The sequence below is a fragment of the Balaenoptera physalus genome (genome assembly GCF_965194825.1).
Source record: "Balaenoptera physalus genome assembly, chromosome: 19".
Taxonomy (NCBI): domain Eukaryota; kingdom Metazoa; phylum Chordata; class Mammalia; order Artiodactyla; family Balaenopteridae; genus Balaenoptera; species Balaenoptera physalus.
This window is the reverse complement of record NC_138900.1, coordinates 59,760,792-59,787,065: the sequence shown is the minus strand read 5'-3', so window position 1 is coordinate 59,787,065 and position 26,274 is coordinate 59,760,792. Positions and strand designations below refer to the sequence as shown.

General features: G+C 44.0%; 1 protein-coding gene across 2 annotated transcripts in view; it reads left to right on the top strand.

Moving 5' to 3' along the window:
• The window catches only part of LOC309649319 (uncharacterized protein), a 213,452-nt gene that overhangs the window by 124,471 nt on the left and 62,707 nt on the right, over positions 1 to 26,274 (top strand). The window lies entirely within an intron of this gene.

Here is a 26,274-nt window from a genome sequence, read left to right as displayed (position 1 = left end):
TCCTAGCCCCATTGGCATAATTCCACTCTGCACAGGGTGCATAGGAAAAGCTTTTCCAAGGGGAAGAGAGAGGGATGGAGGGATATGTGCATTGAGAGGAGGAATGTATTCCAAGAGGAAACTTCTTGAGGAGGGCAGTAACAATAGTTGAAGTAGAACGCTGGCCGGGAGCTGAGGGAGATTTGCACTGCTGAAAACAAAGGACCCTGCACTTGCCACCATGGTACCTCCTCACCACAGAGGCCTGCCAGGTGTCAGGGATCTCCAGGGCTGCAGGCTACATCTGCATTGTTTGTGCTTTTCCCCCCCTAGACACAGGTTGGCAAAGAATAAATGATCCCAAACACCACAAACAGCCCAGGGGGAAATATTGAACCCCCGTGCTTCCAGACTTTCTGGCATGGACCAACTCCTTGCCCCACCTTTGTTCCCGGCCAGAAGGAAATGGCATGAAATGAAGGACAGTTTTTATAACCTCTTTCAGCTCTAAACCGTGTTTCCTGTGCACTTAGCAGGTCTTAATGGAAACCAAACAGATTTCTCAGGCATCTAGATTCTGAACATGCTAAGTCAAGCGCCCACATGGTTGAGAAAATTGCGACAACAAAAACATTTTTCAAAAATATCATAACACAACACGAAGTGACCATCGCTAATTCAAAGAGGCAGACATATTTCATAAAGGTTGAAAAGAGGTGAGTCTTTCACAAGATTCTAGCTCAAGGCCACATTTGCAAAAGTATAATCATTCCCTAGCAAGGTTTTGTTTATCTGGCCGTTAAAAAAAATTTTTTTTTAACAACTTTTACTTTTGGCTCTCTGAATAAGAACTGTGTTTCCAGCTGTGTAGTCTGAGGAGGATACAAGAGGCCCAGTTTGGATATATGTGTGTATATACACACACACACGCACACGCGCGCGCGCGCACGTGCGCGTGTGTATGTGTGTGTATATATATATATATATATATATATATATTTTTTTTTTTTCAGAGCAGAAAAAGTTTCTTACACAATTTTGCTTGGGCTAAACTGCATACAGAGAAGTTTATTTATACTGTTTTATCACATACCTGTTTGGATATGGGCTGTTTTCTGGTATTTAAACAGACCATTCCTTGCCAGTGGCTTTATCTGCAGTCTCATGCTTTTGCTGCAAATGTTTCTTATTAACTCAGAGAGCAACACCAATTTCTCCATGAACGTTATTATTGAGACTAAAATAACCTAATTGTTACTTACTTCTAACATGTTATCATTGAGGAACTATATCCTAGTAATCCGTTTAAAATATGGTAAAGGCCATTTCACTGTACTTAAGGGGGAAAGAAAAGGATAGCAAAGCTTTTTTGGATAAAATCCTTTAATAAAAACATTTTTTAAGCCACCTGCTTATTTTGAGCTGGTATTTTAGGACGGAAGGGAAACAACGCCATTTGAGATTGTAGTGGGCTCTTTTACCCACTATGTAGAAGTTCTGGGGTTCCCAGATGGCAGCCTTAGATAGAATGTGGGTGCAAGACCTAACTCCACTTATATGACCCTCTGTAAATCATTTAAACTCTGTCAGTAAGATGTGGGTCATAATAGCTAACTGGTGATGAGATCATTTAATTTAACACGTAGTTATTGAATAGCTATTATGGGATAGCCTTGTGGTAGGTCCCATGGTGCAGAGATGAGTGAGACAAGGTCTTCATTTCCAGGAATCCACAGTCCACAGTCTGGCACATGGTGGGTCTCCATTCAACGTTAAGTGAATTTGAATAATTATGTGTAGATTCAGGAATAGCTAAGTATAAGCCAAAACTAAATCCGTATAATAGAGATTCAAGTGTTTATGCACAGGGGTTAATTTTATCCTGCAGTTTTAAAAAAAAACAAACATGTTGGGATACTACCTTAACAAACAGTTATCTATTGCTGGGTAACAAGTGGCCCCCAAAATCTAGTGGTTTAAAACAGTAAACATCTATTATCTCACAGCTTCTGTGGGTTAGGAGCTCAAGTGTGGCTTAGCTGGGTGCCTTTGCCTTAAAGTTTCTCCTAAGGCTGCAATCCAGGTGTTGGGCAGGGCTATAGTCTCATCTAAAGGTTCAAATGAAGGGAGCTCTTCCAAGTTCAGTTGTGTGGCTATTGGCAGCACTCAGTCCTTTGCAGGCTGCTGCACTCAGGGCCTCAGTTCCTTGCTGGCTGTTGGCTAGGGAGCATTCCTTCAGTTTCTTGACATGTGGGCCTGTTCATAGGGCAGTACATAAAGTGGCAGCTGACTTCCCTCCGAGAAGAAGAGAGCAAGAGAGAGTAAGCAAGGTGGAAACTGCATTATGTTCACAACCTCATCCTGGAAGTGGCATCCAATCATTGCTACCATAACCTGTTTGTTAGAAGTCAGCCAGTAGGTCCAGCCCACACTCTTGGGGAGTGGATAACACAAGGACATGCATATCAAGAGGGCAGGGGCCATGGGGGACCACCTTGGGGGCCGCCAACCACCCAGATGGAGACCAAAATGGGTAGGGATGTGAGCCTCAACTGTGTCTCAGCATAACGTGGCTGGTTGCACATGTCTCAGCTCCTGACACAGCGGGGCAGCCCCATGTACAACTGCATTAGAAACTTCTGCTACATCTCCAGGAGACAGCTGCTGGGATATGGCCACTGTGGCCCCCTCCCCAGCCATTTCATGGCAGCATCTCCAAAGAGGAGCCGTCAGGATCCCTGGCAGCTCCTGTGGTGTCCCAAGACTGTAGAGTTGGGATAACACAGCCCCGCGCCCTAGAGCCTGGCGTTTCCTCCATCTCCTTCTTGTCAGTATGCATGTCTTTTTTTCTTTTGAAGCCTTGCTGGTATAATAAAATGGGTGTAATGAGCATTCTTACATCTTGGAGCTGTTGTGAGGATGCATGGCATATGCAGTTAACATGTACATATGTTGGATCTCTTGGGCACCAGGCCTTCTACACTCCAAAACTTGTCCCTGCTTTCTGGAGATTCAAACATAGCAAAGAAGAGAAATACTCACTGTCAAACAATATAACCATTAGACAAATAATCATAAGGGGAAGTATGAGCATGGGCTTGACGGACCAAGCAGAATCGGCTGAGTCTAGTCAGAGCTGGCTGCAAACCCAGATCACAGTTCTGCAAGTTCTCTGCAGTGCCACGCAAGAAACCTTGAGTTGCTCAATTATGTAGAAGTGGGGAGTAGGCAGGGGGCAGTGGTCCAGGGAAGGCCAGATTGACCAGAGCTTGGCACTGGGGGCTCAGAGCCATAGTTAATCGTCAACAACTACAGAAGTATTTTCAGTATTTTAACTGGTATGGTTATAGTGGTGTGCCCAAGTTCACTGTCTACTATCAGCTCTGAGAATGGCCACTGTGGAAGGACTCGAACTTGTCAGAGAGGTTGGGAAAGGGCTTCTCTGAGGAAGAGACTGTCGTATAGACCTGGAGGGTAAGTAGAGATTAGACAGGTAAAGGGAAAGGAAACAACTTTGTACACCAAGGGGACAGCATATGCAAAGACTCAGAGCCTGGAGAAGGTGTGATAATATATTCAGAGATCCAAAGAAAGTGTGGTGACACTAAAAGCAGAGAGAACAAGACAGAGATTGGGGTCACATGAAGGATTTGTGCTTTGACTTGACAGGTTCAAAAGAAACCATCAAAGGGATTAAGTCAAGGTGTGATATTATCCTCTGTGCATTCTGAAACATCATTCTGGCTGAAGATCCCAGCACAACTTAAGCATTCCTGTCATTATTATTTTTCCCCTGTTTTCCATTGCCATTGCAAACCCAAAGGCATAAATAGTTAAAGAACACACGGGTTCTGGCTGCCTGCCCTGTTGGGGAACACAAAGTTCCTAGACCTTTGGATTCAACCCAGCAAAGTCTGGGTTCAAGTCCTCGGAACCAGATAGGCAGCACCATTAACAGCAAACCCATCCCCCTGGTTTGTGCAATATTTTAAAGATACCAGAATGACCACAATCGACTTCTTGGGATGGGCTTCCTAAAAATTGGAGCTCACTTTAAAGATGATGTGATTCTTCCTGCATGCTGCTAAAATATCCAAGCTCCCTCTTGCCCTAACGAAATCCAAATATTTTCTGTGTATCCAAACATAAATATATCCCTCAGAGGACACGATAGTCATTGGAAAGACAAGCCTCAAGAGTGAGCATTTGTTTGAGAAGCACCTACCCAAACAGCTAAGCTCACTTTATTACCCTGAATCTTGATTTCTTCATCTGTAATATTGGAATAATGTCAGTATCCACCTCATAGCATTGTAACGAGGAGAGGAGTGTATGAGCTCACAGTATGTGAACCCCTTAGCATGGTGCCCACAAGTGTTGCTCAAAAATTGGTAGTTTAACAGAGACATAGAAAACAAACTTCTGGTTACCAGAGGGGAAAGTGGGGCTGGGGGAGGGATAAATTAGGAGGTTGGGATTAACATATACACACTACTATATATAAAATAGATGACAAGGACCTACTGTATAGCAACAGGGAACTATTTTATGATAACGTGTAAGAGAAAAGAATCTGAAAAGGAATATATGTGTGTGTGTGTGTGTGTGTGTGTGTGTGTGTGTGTGTGTGTGTATATATATATATATATATATAGACTGAATCACTGTGCTGTACACCTGAAACTAACACCATATTATAAATCAACTATACTTCAGTTTAAAAAATAGTAGCTTAAAAACATACATGCCTCATTTAGTTAGCTATAGTTGCATAATAAATAGCCACAAAATCTCAATTTTTGTTGCAAAAATAAGCATTCATTTGACTCACAGGAAGTGTGGGTTGGCTAGAATGGGCCCTCCAGGCTGAGTGCAGAGAGGGCCCCTGCTGGTCTTGCCTGGGCTCACTCACACTTCTGGTGATGGGCTGTGGTGTCAACTTGATTCCACCCCACGTGTCTCTCATCCTCCTCCTGGGATCAGCGGGCTTGTCCGGTCATGAACTCTTCATGGCCATGGCAGAAACACACAAGAGCAGAAAGGAAAACGCAAGATATCTTAAGTCCTAGGCTTGAAATTGGTTGCCCTGTCATTTTATTGGCAAAATAAGACACACGGCTTAACAGAAAGTCAAGGGCAGGGAAGTGCACTCCACTCTTTTAGTGGAAGGAACTGGAAAGTCACAGGACAAAGCACATGATGAAGACAAAGGTAAAAAATCAAAAGTGGGTATCTTGGGAGTTCAGAGACTGGCTAGGGGCCTGTGAACCAGAAAAGTGGAGGAGATAGAACCTGAGCTTAACTTGACTTGAAGGGTAAGGGTTATAAGAATAGAGAGAAAGATGGTGGCATTCTTGGTGTGAGAGATACATAAACAAGGGTAGGGAACTAGGTCAGGAAGGAGATCTGTGATGCAAAGAAAGTAACTTACGCAGTGGGAGATGAGACGTGAATAAGAAGACCACCGACAGGTTCAGGGACTGCATGTCAGTCTAAATTTAGGGGTTTACATGTGTAAAATAGATAGCTAGTGGGGATCTGCTGTACAGCACGGGGAGACCAGCCTGGTGCTCTGTGATGACCTAGATGGGTCGGGGGAGTGGGGGGACGCGGGTGGGAGGGAGGTCCAAGAGGGAGGGGATATATGTTTACACATAGCTGATTCACTTCGCCGTAAGCAGAAACTAGCACACCATTGTAAAGCAATTATACTCCAATAAAAATAAATAAATAAACTTAGGGGTTTAACCTAGTGGGTGACAGTCAGTGAAGAAGAGAAGAGAGTTCCAAAGAGAAAGCGATGTGCTCTGGGACCCTGCTTCTCAAAGTGACATCCATGGGCCGGCAGCCTCCGCGTCACCTGGGAACGTGTCAGACTGCAGGATCTCAGGGCCGTCCTCCAGCACCGCTGAACTGGGGTCTCATTTTTCCCAGGACTTCCAGGTCATTCTGATACATGTTGTAGCTTGAGACACACTGCACTGGAAGAGCAATCTAAAGGAATTAAAATACACAGAGATTGCAGGCAGCGTAAGAGTCTTCTGCATGAACCTCTAGCATGAACCTCTAGCATGAACCTCTAAGCGCCTTGTTTGTGATGACAAGAGTCATGGAAAGAGATACATGTTGTGGGAGGAAATCAACAAGGCATGATGCCTACAAGGATGGAGGAAATAATGCACAGGCCACACAGGAATTGGGTGGCCGGGCTGAGAATGCTGGTGCCCAGATGGAGGCGGGAAGGTCCGTGGTGGGGTGGGCAGCTGACAGGAGGAGATAGGGTGCGAATTGGCATTTTAGATATACTCAGTCTGAATGATGTCATGGAAGAGTGTCTGGGGCAAAAAGCTGAATGTGTCCCCCATGAGGGAAGGAGCATTCTTAGGTTCTCCATCCAGTTTTCAGGGCCTAGAGCAATACCTGGCATAGAGTCAGCGCTCAGAAAATCCTTGTCAAGTAAGTGAGTAGCTGGTAGAGATTTGTATGGAGGCGCCAGTTGAAGTTCTCAGAAGAGGTCAGTTAGCCAGGATGGAAAGCGCGGAGCAGCGTTGCCCTAGCGTGGCCCGTGGACCACCCACATGCCGGCCCCTCAGGAGCTTGTTAGAGATGCCACCTCCTGGAGCCCACCCAAGCCCTGCTAATCCCCACCCTGTCAGGGTGGAATCTGAGCGTTAACCAAGCTGCCTAAGAGATGCTGGGGCTTTCTCAAGTTTGAGGACCTTAATTCTAAAGACAGAGAAATAAAAGGAAAGGAAGACTGAAGGTCCAAATTTGGAAAGTGCCCACCATGAGGAGACCAGGAGTGGGCGAGGGAGAAGGAGAAATGAGGCGAAAGCAAAAGTGCGTGAAAATAACCACACTCCATCAGAAGGCTCTCAGCGTTCACGTACCTCAGTTTCCCCACAATCAGTCCACAGTGTTGCTTATTTCACTTCCTGGGGGTAACGGTCTCTGTCAGTTTGCTGCCTGGTAGAAAAAGCCCTGTTTCATTTTCTTCCGAGCACAGAATGGAATCGACCTTTATGACGCGTGTTGGACGTGCATTGATCAAGCTCCCAGTATGGACAGAGGCTTGCACTGAGGCCGGGGGTATAAGGATTAGTAACTGACAGTCCCTGCCCTTGAAACTGTCATTGCCAGGTGTGTGGATTCACAGTAGGAGCCACAGAAGTCCACGTGCTGAGAGGTGGTCAAGCGGAGGTGTGTGCAAGGGTTGCTGGGCATCGACGAGTGGAGGAGGCCTCCTCAGCGTCCAGGGAGGGCTTCTCGGAGGCAGTGGCACACGGGGATAAGCGGGGATCTGCCGAATGGACCAGGTAGGCCCACAGTATCCCAGGCAGAGGGAAGGCAGTGCGGAAGAGAACTGAAACTCTGTGGTCGCATGGACATTTGCCCGGGGCTGCTGGGCATTCTGAACAAGGACGGGCAGATGAGGATGGAGAAGAGGCCCAGGACTGCGGGTGGAGCCCCGCCGACCCTGCCCACCGAAGGCCATCAAGGTGGTGCAAGGGTGGGGGCAGGGGGAGGGCTGCCCCTCCCTCCCTTGCTGCCAGGGCCCCGGCCATGGAGGGCAGCGCCCGGAGAGAGGGCGTGATCGGAGCAAGTCCCAGCACCCGCCCTCTGACTCACTCTTGGCCCTTGGAGCGCTGGCCTGTGCCGAGCAGCCCGGAGCTGCCAGGGAGGCTGCTGGGAAGCGAGGCCCGGGCTGGGCGGGCCCACTGCACCCTCCGCTCTACACAGAGGCGGCGGCAGCGGGGCCGCCAGATGGCCGGGAAAGTGAAGAGGCAGACGGGTGAAGGCTGGTGGAGGGCCGAGGGGTCCACTGGTACAAGATGGGGAAACTGAGTCCTGGCGAAGGAAGGGGCTTGGCAACGCCACACAGCCTGATGAGAGCAGAGCTTGCCATCAACCCAGACCTCCCAGTGTGTCACCCAGCGTCTCATGCAGAGTCTCCTGTCATCAAATGAGAATAAAGGAGACTGACTTACACAAGGGTTCCGGCTCCACGTTCTTTGGGTTAACTGACCGGTCTGGCCCAGAGGTCAGCAAACTACGGCCCGTGGACCACATCCATCCCCACCCACTTATGCACCATCCACAGCTGCTTTCCGTGCTGCAGTGCCCCGGGGGAGCCATTACATCAGTGACCGTGTGGCCCGCAGAGCCTGGAATATTTACCGTGTGGCCCTTTAGAGAGAACACTCGTTGAGCGCTGGGCAGGCCTGATGTGGGCTCCCGTTGCAGCATGTCTGAGCATCTGAGAGGGCACTGATATGGAACATTCGGCCCATGGGGGGAGGAGTCTGAAGGTTAATAGTGGCCCCGGGGTTGGGATGTCAGTGGCCCGGGACCGCACTTTGAGAAGCTCTGCTGGAGCTCTAGCTCCAGGGAGGTGGGGCCAAGCCCGTGGGCTGCAGGGGCCAGGGCAGGGCGGGCAATCTTCTTCTCGGAGGCCCAGAGCCTAGCTGCTGTCACCGAGCCAGGCCCCTGAGGCCTCTGCAGGGTTCCTGACCAGCTCAGCCAAGGGCTAGCGCAGTGGCCGCAGAGGTGACGGCCCTCCCTTGTTAGCTTGTGGCTGATAGGTCAGAAGACGTATAAAATTCGTGGAGCCGCTTTCCTCCTGGGCCTCAGCCTTCCCATCTGTAAAGTGGGCATGCAGTCCTTGTGTTTGCACGGATGCCCTTCTGCGCTGTGGTGGCTGATCTCACACAAACCATACGCTCATGCCAACAATGCTGACATACCCGGGACGCTGGCAGGACACCACAAAAGCGACAGAGTGACTTAACGCTTGTTGTCTCACTACCAGCCTAGAGTCTCAACAAAGTTCACGCAAAGAGACTGAAGGAGAAGTTGGGGCTGAACATTGTGTAGAAAAACCTGGACTTGCTTCCCCACCAACAAGCACTGATGAACTTTACTAACCATCGTACAGTAGTTGTTGCCACTGAACACCTGTTATGCTCCAGGACGTCTGCGAGGCCCTGAGGGTACAAAAAATCACTGTAGGCCCTGATTTTGAGGAGCTTGCACTACCGATGGGCCCTGATCCTTGGACATTTACAATAGTCACAGCTTTAATCTGGTCCAGTATTTACAGGAAAAGAGGGGAAATGATTTATATTTTGTGTTCATTCAAAACACGTGAGCATCTTTCAATATTATTGTATTAGGTAAAAAAAAATCAAAATAAATATCCAACAACCAGGAGGACTGGTGTTTAAATAAATAAGAGGTTTGTAGACAATAGAACAATATGCAACCATCAAAAAGTATGTCTACAGCCAGGTTTCTCAACATTGACGTCCTACTGACATTGGGAATCAGATACTTGCTGCCCTGTGCGTTGTGGGATGTTTAAGAGCAATCCTGCTTCTAATTCAGACAGCCAAAAACATCTCTAGACATTGCCAAATGGCCTCTGGGGAACAAAATCACCCCCTCCCCTCACTGAGAAGTATTGGTTCACAGTAAATTTTCTGTCACCTAAGAATTGCATATACTATTGCAGGCAAGAAAAAGAGAAAAGTCACATTTAGACAGAGATTATGCTGTTGTCTATGCAAAACAATAGGAGAAGGAGAAGCAGGAGAGAACAAAAGGGGAAGAGAGAAGAATGGGAGGAAAGGAAGGAAACAGAAATGAAAAGGACGGAAAGGAAATAGCCTGGAAGTTTAAAAATAGTTGCTTCCAAGTGGTGAGATTATAACCATTTAGATTTTTCTATAACGTTCTGCATTTTCCACAATAACGACGCATTACTTCAAGATTCAGGGAAAGCATGTAAACAAAATACGAAGAAAATGCACAAGAATAGACATTAGTTCTGATTTATTTTGGTGGCTGTTTGGACAGCATGTTCGCCTGGACTGCACATTTCTGAAAATCACCTCTTCTTTCAGATTTGTCTTGGGCCTATGGATGGGGGCCACGTTTCTGAGCTTCAGGGTCTGTGGCCAGCGGGCAGGATGTCTTAGCAAGGCAGCTCAGAGGGATTGTCCCCAGTCCGCAACCAACAGTTGGTTCAAACTGAGTCACGTTAATATTGTTACAGACTTTTGCTGACTCATCTCCATTGATATATCCTACAGGCCCTCAGATCTTTCTAGAATCGGCCCCACTAATTTCTGGGAGCCTGCAGGGAATGTTTTGTGAGGTCTTAAGACATCCTTCTGCAGACTTTATGTGACCGTATGTTGATATCGCCGTCCAGTGGGACTTCACCCACAACACCGCTGCCTCTGTCCACTGCCCACCCCACCCCCACTGACATCTGTGCCCAGTGCTGCCTTCCCCAGGTGTTTCCCAGGCAGGTAGGCCAGAGGTGTCAAACTCCTTCCTGCCCTGAAGCTCCTATGCTTGACTGCCAGGCTAACGTCCTTCTGCTTCTGACTCTACCATCTCCATCCATAGTTCTCAAGCTCTAAATCAGAGGTCGACAAACTTTTACTCTAAAGGGCTAGATAGTAAATATTTTAGTCTCCATGGGCCACACTGTCACTGTCACAACTTCTCAACTCTGCCACTGTAGCAAGAAAGCCAGTATAGGCGTTAGGTAAGCAAATGGGCATGGCTCTGCACCAGTAAAACTTGGTATGTAGACTCTGAACTTTGAATTCCATAGACTCTTCAAGTGTCATGAAATATTAGTCTATCAGAATATTTTTTCCAACCATTTTAAAATGTGAAAACAACCATTAACTAATGGGCCACACAAAGCTTCTAGATGTTAGGTGTCAGGCTAGATTTTGGACTGTGAGCCAGAGTTTGGCAAGCTCTGCTCTTGGGCGAGGGAAAATGCCAGGACGAGAATGTGGATGGCGCTCAGTAGGAAGACAGGAATGGGAACACAGCCCGATCTGCTTGCTTATGCAGTTATTTACTCATTCAGCGGCATTTATTGAGAGCCTGCTACATACATGTCAGGCATTCAATGAGGTGCTGGGTCAGAGTGAGTAAGTAAGGTAAGCAAGGGCCCTGCTTTCACCAAGCTTGCGATCCACTGGGGAGACAGAACTTGACACAATATTCAGAAATGTGCTGAGGGCTGCAAAGAATGTCAGGAGTCCCAGAAAGCATTTGTGAGGGGAGAACGAAGAAGGTGTTTAATTTTCTCTCGTAGCGTAACAAATTAGCACAAACTTAGTGTCTTAAAGCAATGCACGTTTATTATTTCACAGTGTCTGTAGATCAGGAGTCCAGGTTCACCTCAGCTGGGTCCTCTGCTCAGGGTCTTACAAAACAGTAATCAAGGGGTTAGCTGGGCCGTGTTCTCATCTGGAGGCTCAAATGGGCAATAATTTGCTTCCAAGCTCATCCAAGTTATTGACAGAATTGATTTCCCTGTGTTTGAATGATTGAGAGTTCTAGACTTTTTATTGGCTGGAGGTCACCCTAAGGTCCTAGAGTGAGCCCACAGTTCCCTGCCGTTAGGACCTGTCCAACATGGCTCTGGCCACTCATTTCATCAAGCCTGCAAGAAAAGTCTCTCGCGGGGAAGGCTTCGTCCCTCTCTTAAGGGCTTTTACCTGATTAAGCCAAGCCCTGGAGAGCAAGATACAGTAAGTCCCCTACATACGAAACTTCAAGTTGAGAACTTTCAAAGATGTGAACATGCGTTTGCATGTCTGATAACGTAAGTTAGTTCACGTGTCTGGCGTACATTGTCACATGCGTGCATCCTCTACAAGTGGTTGTGCTTTTGTGTACTTTACTGTACAGTACTGTGTAGAGTACAGTAGTACAGCATCTTTATTTCAAGCCCAGGATGTCCAGAAGCAAGCGTAAAAGCAGCAGTATATAGCCGATTGTGTTAGTTGGGCACCTAGGCTAACTGTGTTGGACTTGCAAACAAATTGGACTTATAAATGCACTCTCGGAATGGAACTCATTTGTATTTAGGGGACTTACTGTAATTCCTTCTTGATTAACTCAAAATCATCAGATTTGGGACCTTATTATATCTTCAAAATCCCTTCACTTTTGCCATGTATTTTACTGGCCAGAGACAAGTCACAGGTTCTGCCTACACTCAAAAAAAGGGGATCACACAATGTGTGAACACAGGGGCAGGAATCACAGGGGACTCCCTAGGGTCTGCTCACCACAGGAGGGGAAGTTTTCTCATTGAAAGAGGTATTTCATTGAGAACCGATGGATGAGTGTGACCTAGTTAAGTGAAGCCTAGAGGGAACAGAGTTCTAGGAAGAGGGGACAGCATGTGCAAAGGCCCTGAGGAGGAATGGTAATCTTGCAAAGCTGAAAAGGTTCAGTTTGGCAAAACGGCATTTCTTATTCTTGGCTGTACATTACCTAGAGAACTCAAAAAATTGTTGTTTTCAAGAACTATTTAAACCAATACAATTCCAAAGTTCGTGGCTTAGGGCCAGGCAACCATTTTTGCTGGTTGGTTTGTTTTCCCTAAAATCTCCCAAGTTATTTCTGAATAGGACAGGGGTTAGAGGTTGCTCAGATGTTTGGAACAGAGAGATAAGCCTATGGTAGCTCAGATCAAAAGCTTTCAGTGAAGAGAGGCAAAGAATAGCTCGTTGCTGTTTTCATAATGGAGACATTGGTTAAGTGTTCCTTTAAGGAAATCACATCCATGGTCTACAGAAAACAGCATTTCTTTTAGACCAACAAAGTTAGACTTTAATTGGAGACACAGCACAAGATTTGGCCCAAATTGGCCAAAATGCTCTCCATCATGGCCTTCTCTCTTTTTAAAGTATCCAATCAAAATGTAGTCAGGTTTTCTTTAAGTCCCCATTTGATCCAAGAAGCTGTGCTGGAGACAAAAGATCTTAAAGCACCTTGGAAATGAGATTTTGATTTCATAGCTATTAGCACATATTGCTTTCCAGCCATGTGTCAAGTGATACATTAGGCATCATTGTTTACGATACTATATTTAACACACACAACAGCACAACAAGAGCACAAAGAAGATACCATCAATTTCTGCTTCACGGATGAAGAAAGGGAGGCTCGGAAAGTACCTGGTACCAGACAGGGTGGCAGATGGGAAAGTGCATAGGCTTTGGAAACGGGCAAAGTCAGCTCTTTGCAAATCCCACCCCCTTTCTCCTGACCTTTGTGAACTTGGGGAAGTGACTCAGCCCCGAAAATCTCTATCTGTTAAATAGGTAATACTGGTATCAACCTTCCAGGGTGGCTGGGGGACAAAACCAGACAGCCTTGCTCTGTCCTGGGAAGCAGAGTTGAGTTCTGTCTTCTCCTCTTCTTCCAGCCACCAGCAGGTAGTGAGGAGTGGATGCAGGATCCCACCCCTAAAATCCCAAGTCCAAGTCCAAGGGACTTTGCTGTGGGTAAAGGAGTATTCTAGAAGAAGATTCCCGCCTAGGAAAAGAGAGGATGATTACTCACGTACCTCCCGGAAGTGGAAATGTGTTTCATGTTCCATTTAGAGGTCAAGCCATCTCGCAGATGTAAAACTGAAAAATGGTTAGATCCTTCTCTCTCTCTCTCTCTCTCTCTCCCTCTCTCCCTTTCTCTCTCTCTCTGTCTCTCTCTCTTGCTCTCATTTCTCTTCTGACTCAGTTTCTTTCCAGCGAACAGAAGACAATGATAACTCCTTCTAAGTGCTGTTGACAGGTCTCCACAGGGCAGCGTCTGCACAGCCTTGACTTGTCACACCGGCTGGCTCGTTGCCATCGCTCCATAAAGAGTCTCCATTATTACAAGGTCCAAAGACGGAAGAGTGAATCAAGGAATGTGGTGCAGACTTCCCCCCTATTATTCAGCGAGCAGTCGTATCCAACTGTCCTTAAACCAACGACTATTTGGATTTCCTTATCTAGTCCCCCTACGTGATGTGAAGTAATGTGAAACGGAGGGAGACACCGTGTTATGTGAATAATGGAAGCTCTGTCATCTCTGACCACAGTTCATTTCTAGCTCCTGTTCTGTAGGTACCTGGTGTCCAGGGTCACGTGGGCTATCACCCAGCTCCAGAAGCAGCCCCACCATGGGGAGACCATTGGCCCTTCATCCTGAGGCTGGCAGGAGGTGTCCTGGGCTGGGGGAGGCCTCTTGTAGACGCAATATTAAAGCATCCCTTCCTTTCAACCTGGAGCACGTTCTGAGGTTATAAATCACCAGCCCACGGCCAAGAACAGCCAAGCTTGACCCTCCTTGGCTTCCCTGCCAGCCTCAAAAGATTCACTCGTGCAATTCAAAAGACCCCGGGCCTCCCACCATTACTTGGGCTGAGTATGTAACTGTGAATTCCTCCTGTTGAGTCCAGTACTATATTGAGCAAGTTATCTTTAAGAAAAGCAAATCAGAAGGCCCCTTGACTCCTAAGGGCCATTTCTGAATACATGTACGTTGCTCGAAGAGCAGTGGAAAAGAGCTGTGAAACTCTAGCTGCTGCTCGGAGAAGCAGGAGGGAGACCACGGTGCCTGCACGGGCTCCCTTATGTAGCCTGGTGTCTCAGGGTAACTTCTGTTCCTGACAGGACAGGGCACGCATTTCTCGTTTCTTGTATCCCCATGTCACCCACGGTGCCAGCAGAGGCTCTGAATACCAGAAGTAAAAGAAAGCTGGATGCACCCAGAAGTTGAGCCAGTGTTAGGAATAATCGCTAAAGGATCTTTCCAGGCTCGTCATAAATTTCTGTAGTGTCTAGGTAGAGCTGAAAAGAAGAAAAACCTAGATAATATAAACTGCTTAGGAGAGGGTAGGGGGAAAAAAGCCTGTCGGATTCCAGGAAAATTTGAGATTCACAGATTGCACTTTTTTTTAAAGGAAAATGAAGGAAATGTCTTATTTGTTTCTCCATAGAACAGAAATGATTGCAAGCAAGATACAGGAGAAACTGAAAACTTGTTTTTCTTAGTTAGTATGCCAGGCTAGGCAGGAAAGGAGAGGTAATAGAAAGCAAGGGAGAGAAAGAGACAGAGAAATAAAGGGGGGGCGGGGGGGAAGAGAGGGAGGGAAGAGCAAGGCCGACTTTTCCATCAGGCCCAGGACACCTAATGTCTAGGATTCACAATACTTTTAGTATTAATTTCTCAATTTTTATTTTTATTAAATTAATTTTAATTTCTTTTAATTTTAATTATAATTTCTTTTAAAATCAGAAGAAAAAAATGAATATAATAACAGACACATCGTATTGCATCCTACCAGGATTATATTCATCTTTATCCCAACGCTGTCATAAAATACCATACTTAATTTTTTTTTTTTTAATGGAGGAAGAGACCCACAAGCGCAAAAGTGCCTAGGGCTTCCCTACAAAAGTCATAACACAGTCCTAGGAAGGAGGAGAAGGGAGCTGAGGGGCAGGGAGGGGTGAGGCGAGGACAAAGCCAACAGAGAGTTAGAGGTACATATGCTACAGTTGTGAGATCTTGTGCATGGTGATAGCAGTTGTAAAAGATTCTTCCAGAGGTGGCGTTCATACGCATTATCTAGTTAGAGAGCCTGAAAAGAAGGCTTGTGACTTGGTTGCAATTACTAGAAGTTGTATTTTAACACCCCTGTGATGATTAACCCACTAGAAAAAGATTTACAAAGGCCATAAATGACTTCCAGTCATCCCATGTCTCTTTTCCTAGTCTCTTTTGTAACACACTTCTGGGTTTAGATCACTTAAAACCTTTCAAGTCATCTTTGTGATTATTGACCTTTAGGGAGACAAAGGTCAGATCTTCACCTTGCCTCACTCTTGGTCTCCCGAATAAGGAGCCGCCATTGCTGGTTGAGGAAATTAGAGCAGTCTGACATCGTTCCCAGGCATCGTTCATATCAAACTTTTGTTTTCATTTTCAGTATTGGAGTCCTGGTAGCTGGCTTCCAGGCCTGGCTTCCCTCGTCTGCTGTAGATCCCTGGAGCTGGAGCCACCCCAGGGAGTCTTCCTAGAGCTTGTTTCTCTGGAGTGCCTGAGGCCCTGCCCAGAGATAGGGGCAGACAGCCATGTCAATGACAAACTAGCCCATGTAACCCTTTATAGCTTGCACTCAGTGAAGCCCAATTTTCCACAAGAAAGTATCCTTCTGAGTTTGTCTAGAAAATAACAGTACCACAAAACCCAGCTCCACTATTTAGTGCGTAGGTGACGATTTAGTCAAGGTGATCTGTGCCTCTGTTTCTCTGTTTAAAAATGTGACAAGCAATACCTTCTATGCAAGGTTGCTATCAAGATTGAAATTAAATTATGTATATGAAGCACTTAGCACATGCTTGCTGAGTATAGGTATTAGAAGGTGGCTGTTATCAGTACTATTGTAATATAATTTTCAGTTCAGTTGTTAAAGAGATGATACCTATTGTACAAAAATTTAAAGTATTGAAAAGTATAAAGAAGCAAAAAAGAACTCACCCGTAATCTTTCCACCTAGATGTAACCAATTGGACATTTTGACATTCCCCTACCCCACTCATATATATTTTTTAAATTTTACTGAAGTATAGTTGATTTACAATGTTGTGTTCATTTCTGCTGTACAGCGACGTGATTCAGTTACACATATATATTATTTTTCATATTATTTTCCTTTGTGGTTTATCACAGGATATTGAATATAGTTCCCTGTGCTGTACAGTAGGACCTTGTTTATCCATCCTATATATACTAGTTTGCATCTGCTAATCCCAAACTCCCAATCCTTCCTTCTCCCACCCCCCCAACCCACTCATATGTTTAAAAGCATTTCAGATATAAAGTATTGAAACTAATGAGAGAGTACACCAAAGTTGCTAGATTCCACCCCAATACACACAAATCAATTGTGTTCTTATTGTACGTAATTACCAAATGCATTATTAAATTAGTGTGATTTACAATGGCAACTAAATAATAAATATTTAGAGGAAAACTCTAATAAAAATGTACACAACTCTATGATAAAAAATAGAAAACGTCGTCTTAAGTCATAGAAGAAAATCTCAGTATGTGAAGATATAGATCATGGTCATGGTGAGCAGATTACAAACTGGCAATTCTTCCCAGTGTATCTATATTTACATTCAAAGTAGTTCCAATGAAGACCCCAGCAAGGAACTTGAGAAGAGATACCAACATTTCATATGGGAGGTGAAAGAGGAGAGAAGTCAAGACCATTTTGAATAAATAGAACAAAATAAGGGACTTACCAGGTTTGGAGGTTTATTATAGATCTATAGCAAATAACAATCGTGGCAATGTTATAGGGAGAGAAAAACAAACCAATGGAACTGAATAAAAAGCTTCAAGACAGAGCCATGCATTTATGGAAACCTGACAGTTGAAAAGACTTTCTGGTGAAGGACAAGGAGCCTTGCTGTTTGCTCTTAGGACCAAGGTGCTCGGCCACTTCCTAACACCGTGGAGCCCATCGCCTTGGCCTGCAAACCCCAGGGTCTACATGTACAATTCCCCCCCCCCACCCCAGATCTCCAGGATCCAGCTCTGACCCCGTTGAGTTCCTACGAGCTTTCTGGATGCCTGCAGAAAGGTCTGGGCATGTCTGTGTCTCTGCCTTTTCTGGGCATTCTAGCAGAGAAGAATCCGGGTGATTACAGACTGTCCCCTCATGGTCCTGACTCTTGGGAGATCTTTCATACCACAGAAGGGTAAAGTCAGGAGGCATTTCACCCATGTGTCCTCCTACTGAGGAAGAGCGGAGAAGGCTTCCAGAATGGTCTCTCACCGTGGCTCTCAAAGGAGGAACAGGAGAATGAATAGGAGAAGGAGAAAAGGAAGGAGGAGGAGGAGGAAGAAGAGAAGAGTCATTGCTGCATCAAAGAAGTGTAGGAAATGCTATTTTTAAAGAAAGCTGGACACATTTTTATAATCACAGTGTCTCTCAGAGCTTAGCTACTGTAGCTCTGACCCTGGCCATACATTAGTCTCACCTGGCAGGAATGGAATAGGGGAGGATGGGGAAACAGGGCATTAAAAATAAAGATGCCAAAGCCTCACCCCAAGAAATTCTGATTTAATTGGTCTAAAGTAGGGGGGCTGGCTGATCATAGAAATTTTTTTTTTTGAAATGGTGATAATGGTGATGAAACCTGTTTCTTTTTTTTTTTTTTTTAAACTTTGGGTTTATTTATTTATTTATTTATGGCTGTGCTGGGTCTTCGTTTCTGTGCAAGGGCTTTCTCAAGTTGCGGCAAGTGGGGGCCACTCTTCATCGCAGTGCGTGGGCCTCTCACTATCGCGGCCTCTCTTGTTGCGGAGCACAGGCTCCAGATGCGCAGGCTCAGTAGTTGTGGCTCATGGGCCTAGTTGCTCCGCGGCATGTGGGATCTTCCCAGACCAGGGCTTGAACCCGTGTCCCCTGCATTGGCAGGCAGATTCTCAACCACTGCGCCACCAGGGAAGCCCAGAAAGTTTTTTAAAGTTCTTCAGGTGATTCTGATATGCAGCTATGATGAACTTCATTACCTTCCTGTGCTAATGTGCTTTGAGATCTGTAAACTCCTTTTCCACATGTAGTTGACCACATTTATCTGCTTCTGTTGTACCCTGGTAGGAACGAGTATAGTTTTCAGTAGAAGAAAACATCTGGAACCTGGGATTTTTCTGCCACAGATGTTTTTCTCCTTTAGGTGGAAAGAGGACAAGATTAGGAAATGAGTGTCTTCATCAACTTCAGATTATTTAATGATACCAACAATTGGCATTCAGTGAATCTTAAGGATTTTGTCTTTATTATCTCGTTTAATCATTAAGGCATCTCTGAATGCTTGGTACTGCTATTACCCGCCTTTTACAGTTGAGAAACTGAGACCGAGAGAGATTAGGTGACTTGCCCAATGTCACACAGGTAGTAACGGTCAGAATCAGGACATGAATTGGATCTGAGGGCCTTCAGTGTCTGAGTTCTACATTAAGTATGCTCTACTGTCTCTATTTTTAAAATGTGGTCCATGCCACCCAATTATTCATTCTAGAATCCTAGAACCCATCTAGTTCTCCATGAAGGGAAGGGACTTGGCCACCTTTCTGTCGCTGAAACGAGTCCTACGAAATAGCCATTCTGAACCTGTCATTTCCTGGGGTTTGTGATTAGCCAATAGCCCTCTGTAACCGGCCCCCTCTCTCCCACTCCACGCCAGGAGGAAAGGATGACCATTGTGTTCCAGGCTGCCGGGGTGCCCCCTAGGAAGGCAGTGAGGGGCCCCAGAGGACCGCTTGGCAGTCTGGGCCACGTGGTGATGGGCCGAGGCTTGCACAGGCTGGCAGAGTGATTTGCAATCAGTTGCAAGTGATTACACATTGTTTCCCATCGATAGGCAGAGGGAGCCCTGACGGGATAATGAAATACAGCTGATGGAAAATCACAGCTGACTGTCAACAGCGGGCTGTGCACGGCCCTCCAGTGCTGCAGGCGAGCCCTCTCCCCTGCAAAGGCCAGGAGCCGATCAGAAGAATGTTAATGCCAAGCCCCTTCACAGTGCCAAGGAAAACTGACCTGACCGGAGTGTCCGCCAGTCAGGTATTAGATAAGCAGGTAAGAACAGGACACAGGGACTCCCTCTGGACAAACCACACAGCTTCCCAGCCTGGGGCTCCAAATAGACTTCCTCAAATTTAGGAGAGCCCGGTCCCAGACAGGCAGCCCGGCCAGAGGCCTGGAAACCAGGGCCACAAGGGATGGGGTCTCTTGACTTTGCCGAGCTCCCAGAGAAACAGGTTTCTTTGACTCTGCCTTACCTGGGCAGGGCTAGGAAGTGAGGCTGAGCGTTTTCCTCGCTGTGCTCAATGAGAGAATCTGTTTAAATGATCTTTCCATGGCTCACTTCGCTAAGGGCCAACTTGAGCCCTCTTTACCCTTCTGTTGTCAAGGAAAAACAGCTGTGTACTTCAATTGAAGTCTCCTTCCATGACGGTCATTACTGCCTCCCCAGTAAGAGATAATGGGCTTGAATTTCCCAACTAGATGGGAGTTGCTTAAATCTTGACTCTCCTGGTTAAGGCCATCCGTGATCCCAGAGTGGCCTTCCCGAGGAGGGTACTATTCAACTTAGCCTCCATGCTTCATTACCTTTCCCAGGGGGCATGCAAAGAAGTCCCCAGTCGATGAACTTGTTAAGAGCACAACTCTGGTTCCAGATCTGTAACCCAGTTTCCCCCCAGACCATTTCTATCTACCGAGTTTAGCCTGCACTGTCCCCGCAGAACTGGGTGGAATCCTTTTCAATAAAAGGTAGAATGTGGCCAATTCATGATTGACTAGTGAGTGCCTACAAGAAAAAAGAAAGTGCAAACAGTTAAAATGGTCAAACCCTAAGTGAAACCATTAGTTTTTATTTTGTTTGGCTAACAGCTTACGATGTTAGCCAAAGATGTTGAACATCTTTCATGTGTTTATTTGCCATCTGTATCTCCTCTTCAGCTTACAGTAATAAAATACTACTTTATTTTAATTAAATGTTTTATTTTGAGAAAACCGTAGGTTTACAGGCAGTTGCAAGAAATGATGCAGCAAGAGCCCATGTAGACTTTACCCCATTTTCCTCAATGGTAGCACCTGCAAAATTATGGTATAATGTCACAGCCAGGATATTGACATTGTTACAATCCACTGATTCTCAAATATCCTTGTTTTTACTCATTGGTTCTATGCAGTTTTATCACATGAGGAGGGGTTTCCTGTATCCAGCACCACAGTCAAGATTCAGAGCAGTTCCATGACCACAGGGATCCCTTGTGCCACCCTTTTGTAATCTCCCCTCTCTGCCTCATGCCTGGCCATTTCTATAATTTCCTCTCTTCAAGAATGCTATATAAAATGGAATCATACTGTACGTGACCTTTGGAGGTTGGCTTTTTTCACTTAGCGTAATTATCTGGATTCATCCAAGTTGGTGGATGAATCAATTCTTCATTCATTTTTTTTTTTATCACTGAGTAATATTCCGTGGTGTGGATGTTCCAGTTTGTTTAACTAGTCAACTGCTGAACAACTGGGTTGCTTCCAGGTTGGAGCTATTATGAATAAAGTTGCTCTGAATATTCATTTACAGGTTTTTGTGTGAACATCCATTTTCATTTTTCTGGGAAAATGTCCAAGAATGTAATGGCTGGGTCATATGACAATTGTATATTTAGTTGTATAGAAGTTGGCAAACTGATCTCCAGAGTGGCTGTACCATTTCACATTTCCACCGGCAGTGTATGACTGGTCCATTTCTCTGCATCCTCAATAGCATTTGGTGATGTCACTATTTTTTTTAAGTATTTTTATTTATTTGGTTGTGCCGGGTCTTGGTTGCGGCAGGCGTGCTACTTAGTTGCGACTCACCAGCTCCTTAGTTGCGGCTCACCGGTCCTTAGTTGTGGCATGCAAACTCTTGGTTGCGGCATGCATATGGGATCTAGTTCCCTGACCAGGGACCGAACCCGGCCCCCTGCGTTGGGAGCATGAGTCTTAAACACTGCGCCACCAGGGAAGTCCCAGATGTCACTCTTATATTTTAGCCATTCTGATAGGTGTGTGGTGATATCTCATTGTGGTTTTAAGTTGTACTTATTCAGTGACTAATGATGTTGAACATCTTTCATGTCTTTATTTGCCATCTGTATCTCCTATTCAGTGGTAGGTCTATTCATGTCTTTTGTCTATTTTTTAATTGGACTGCTTTTTTTTTTTTTTTTTTTTTACTGTTGAGTTTTGAGAGTTTTCTATATATTCTAGAAACTAATCCTTTGTTGGATAGGTGACAGACTCTGTTCTCTCAGTCTGTGGCTTTCCTTTTTATGCTCCTAATTGGATCTTTCACAGAGAAAAAGGTCCTAATTTTGATGGCGTCCAGTGTATCAGTTCTTCCTTTTGTAGATCATACTTTTGGTATCAAGTTTCTTTGCATCTCTTTGACTAGACCTAGCTTCTGATTTTCTCATATTATATTTTTAGAAGTTTTATAGTTTTATGTTTTCCATTTACAACCATGGCCCATTTGAAGTTAATTTTTGTATAAGCTATGAAGTTGAGGTCAAGATTCCCTTTTTTTGCCTCTGAATGTCCAGTGGCTCCAGCCCCATTTGTTGAAAAGGCTGTTCTTCCTCCATCAAATTGCTTCTGCACCTTTGCTAGAAATCAATTGGATGTATTTGTATGGTGAATAGTTTTTAAAGTTTGAGTCAAACAGCAAGTCAAAGAACAGTATGTATGGTATGATCCCATTTTTATTTGAAAACATAAATATACATATGTATTTACATATTCACAGTGATGTTTATTGTGATTATCTCTAGAGGTTGAGGCAGGAAGATTTTCACCTTATAGTCTTAAAGGTAATGGTTTATTGAGCATTTATTGTGTGACAGGTGCTATTTAAAATTTTATAATTAACTGTTATTGTAAAAAATTCATGATCATGATTACTAAATTATTACTAACTCTCATATAGCCAGGTACTATTCTTAAATGCTTTACATATATCCTCTCACTTAACAATCACACCAACCCCAAGAGTTAATTTCTGTTATTATTCCTATATTACAGTAGGGAAACAGAGTTTTAAGACATTGTGCACCAAGGGCCACAGCACAATAAAGCTGCAGAGATATAGGCCCAGATATTCTGACACTACAAACAGCCCTCTGAGCCACTGCATTACACTGTTTACCTGTGTGTTGTATGAATTATTTGACAACATAAAGTCATATTTTTTGTAATCACAGAAGGAAGAAGATGACTTAAAATAATGCAATCTGATTTGCCAAAAAAAAGACATGCCTTCTTTTTGACCAGTTTAGCTGCAATAACAATTCACCAGTTGTCTGAGCTTATGGTCTGTGTATGGTCTATGAGAATATTCTTTTCAGGATTTTTTTCCACTGTGAATGTCTAAAACTTCTAAAGTATTCTAATATATTATAGTTTCCAACAAGAAATCATTTTTAAAAGAATATATTTTTTCTTGAGAATCATGCCTGACCGATTTCAGATGGCTCCTGAGAATGAAGTGGTCTCCACAGTATCTCCTCTATATTCCAAGTAAACAAGACAAAGCCAGGGAGCTCAGTGGCAGGACATGACCCAAAGGCTCCCTCAAGTCTTTATGGCCTAAAGTCACCTCGCCCAGAATGCACTCAAAGGCAAACAGAGAGCATTCTTTAAATATTTCTGGTTTAAAAAAAAAAAAAAGCAAGCCTTTATATTATTCCTTTTATTAAATAGCAAGCCCCTAGAAAGGAAGTGGTAAATAAGTGTTAAGACGGACATTAATTAAAATACCTAAGTATTCACTGGAGTAGAAACACTCTCAATCACCCCAGATTCTTCAAATGAAGAAAAATGGGGGTTTGATGTAAAAATTCCAGAGTACTTTCCCTCAATGTCTTTACTTTACACTTTTCTGATTCACTGACACCTCCCTACATCCTCAAACCTCCATAAAAAATAAAAATTATAGATTAAAATAAAACTTAAAAACACTTAAAGTAGAATTATTTTTCCAAGTCCTGTTACCTCTACCCTGGATATATTTCTTCCATTACTCATATCCTTTCTGTTCTGATGACCACTGGCTCAGTTTGGGCTCCTGTTGCCTGTTTCCAGCTGCCACATTAACCATCAGAAAATACACCTCTGGCCGTGTGAGTTCCTTGCTCAAAGATCTTCACTGGCTCCCTACTGCCTTCTGATACAAGTACAAACTCTGCAGTTTGGAGTTCACAAAATTACTCCAATGCAACTTGGCCTGCTTTTTTTCCCCACCATTAGCCTTGACCTGCCATCGCCCTGTCCGACCTGGAAGGAGGACCATTTCCAAGACGGCCTCCCCACCTGTGTGCTTTTGCTCAGGCTGAACCTTCAGCTGGGCTGTCCTCCTGGGATGCATGGCCATTTTACCTCCTCCTTCAAAACCATCAGGGCCCCTCCCCCAGAAAGTTTTTTCTTAATTTTCTCCAAACTGGCCAAGACCTTGAATGTTATCTAACGATAATCCTCAAGTTTGCATAGCAGCCTGCAGTGTATAAGCCCTCTCTTGGCGTTCTTGCCCTCACATCCAAAGCACGCCTCCGATTGCAATAGGAAGGTGAGGATAGTTCCTGTGTGAATGTTTGTTGATATTTTTGTTTACATTAATGGAAAGAGGAAGGTGAATGATGTTTACTAGAGCTTTACTGATTCATTAATGATATGTGTGACTAATTTGTTGACTCGAATAATAGCTTTCAAGTACTGGAAGAATATTCCCTCAAATTTTTGTGCTATTCACATTGTCATAGTTGCAGACACGATTTTAAGGTTAATCTGTACTATTAACATTGTTTCCAACACGTTCTCAATTCTGCAGAAACAATACCACGGTAAACTGAGCCTTGATTTGTAGTGTTTGCCTCTTTCCATGGTGTAAATATTCCCAACATGGCTGATTTCAAGCTACCAACCTGACCTTAGTGAACACAAAGTTGGGAAGAGATGTACAGTAGCACATCATTATGTAATATTTTTATCATACACATACAATGGATGTAAATAATCTAAAGAACATAGTTAAATGTAAAATAATCAGGAATGGTCAGTTAATTTTCAACAAAGGGACCAGTGCAATTCAGTGGGGAAAGAAGTTTGTATGGAAAAAAAATACTTTGATTCATATCTTACATCATAGACAAAAATCAATTGGAGATGGTTCACAGACCTAAACATAAAAGCTAAAACTATAAAGCTTCTATAAGGAAACTAGGAGAATATCTTCACAACATTTAAGTGAGCAAAGGTTTCTTAGAACACAAAAAGTAGTAATTATAAGGGGAAACATTGGTAAAAATGGACTTCAATTAAATTAAGCAATTTGTGCTTCCAAAGTCAGCTAACTCTAAAAAGTGAACAGACAAGACACAGACTTGGAGAAAATAACTGCAATACATATATCTGACTTAGGATTCATATTCAAAATATATACATACCTATATAACCGATGAAACTCAATATTTAAAAGATAAATGACACCATTTAAAATAAAATAGAAGACTCAAACAAGAACTTAACAAAGAAAAATATCAGATGGTCAATAAGCACATGAAAAAATGTTCAACATTAGTCATCAGGAAAATACAAACTAAAACTATGACATAATGTTATACACCCACTAGGATGGCTAAAACAAAAGAGATTGGCAGAACCAGATGTTGATGGGAACCCACTGGGAGTGCAAAATGGTAAAATCACCTTGAAAATCAGTCCAGCAATATCATAAAAGTAAACCTATACCTACCCCATGACCCAGCAATATCACCCTTAGATGTTTACCCAAAAGAAATGAAAGCATATATGTACAACAAGACTCTTAACAAGAATATTTATAGATATTTCATTAATACATAACTATGAAGAGAGCCCAGATGTTCATCAAAGTGAAACAGATAAACGACTTGTGATATAGCCATAGAATAGATTACTACACAGCAAGAAAAAGTAACAAACTACTAACACATCACAACCTGGATGAACTGTCAAAACATTATGCTGAGCAGAAGCCAGATACAGTTGTACTGCTGTGTGATTCCATTCAGTTGTAGTATTGAAATAGGAAAAACTAATCTCTGATGAAAAAAATAAGTCTTAAAGCTTTTTTCTTATTACCATCCAGAAAGCCAGTCAGTGTAAACCTCTTAAATGAGCTTGTGTGTGCACATAACAAACACACACATTCCCCACACAGCCTTCCGACAGATGATACCAAACGTGACTTAGCCTTCTCCTTCACCGAGATGCAAAAATTGGTTTTTTTTCCCCCTGCTCGTACAGAATCCTCTGTACTTAAGAATGCAAACTGTAAATCAATACCCACGTCTTAAAGGTGACATTTCAACAACTGTACATCCTGGAGCCTCTCAGGATCTCAGGATCATTTTGTTCCTGTCAAACGTCTAACTTTGTAAATAATTTATGAGCATCCAACTCCACATCTTGCAGTACAGGATGAAACTCCTTCATTTTGTATGTGTATGTCTTCATTCAAATAGCCATTCATTCATTTGCTAACCATTATTGAATACCCACTATGCGCCAGGCACTGGATTGGGCAGTGTGAACGTAGAAGTGGAAAGGACAGGCCCAGCCTGAACTGGGGAGGAGGAAAGGTTAGATATCAGATTATGGATCGCACCATAAATTTTCCTTGTAATGATTGCTTTTTTTAAAAAAGGAGTTAAACAGGGTAGGCCTCCTATGAACACATTTACCAAGAAGTCCTCATCTTGTCTTGTATGGATGGAGAATAAATTAAGAGTTTGAGATTAACATATATACACTACTATATATAAAATAGATAACCAACAAGGACCTATCGTATAGCACAGGGAATAACCTCAATATTT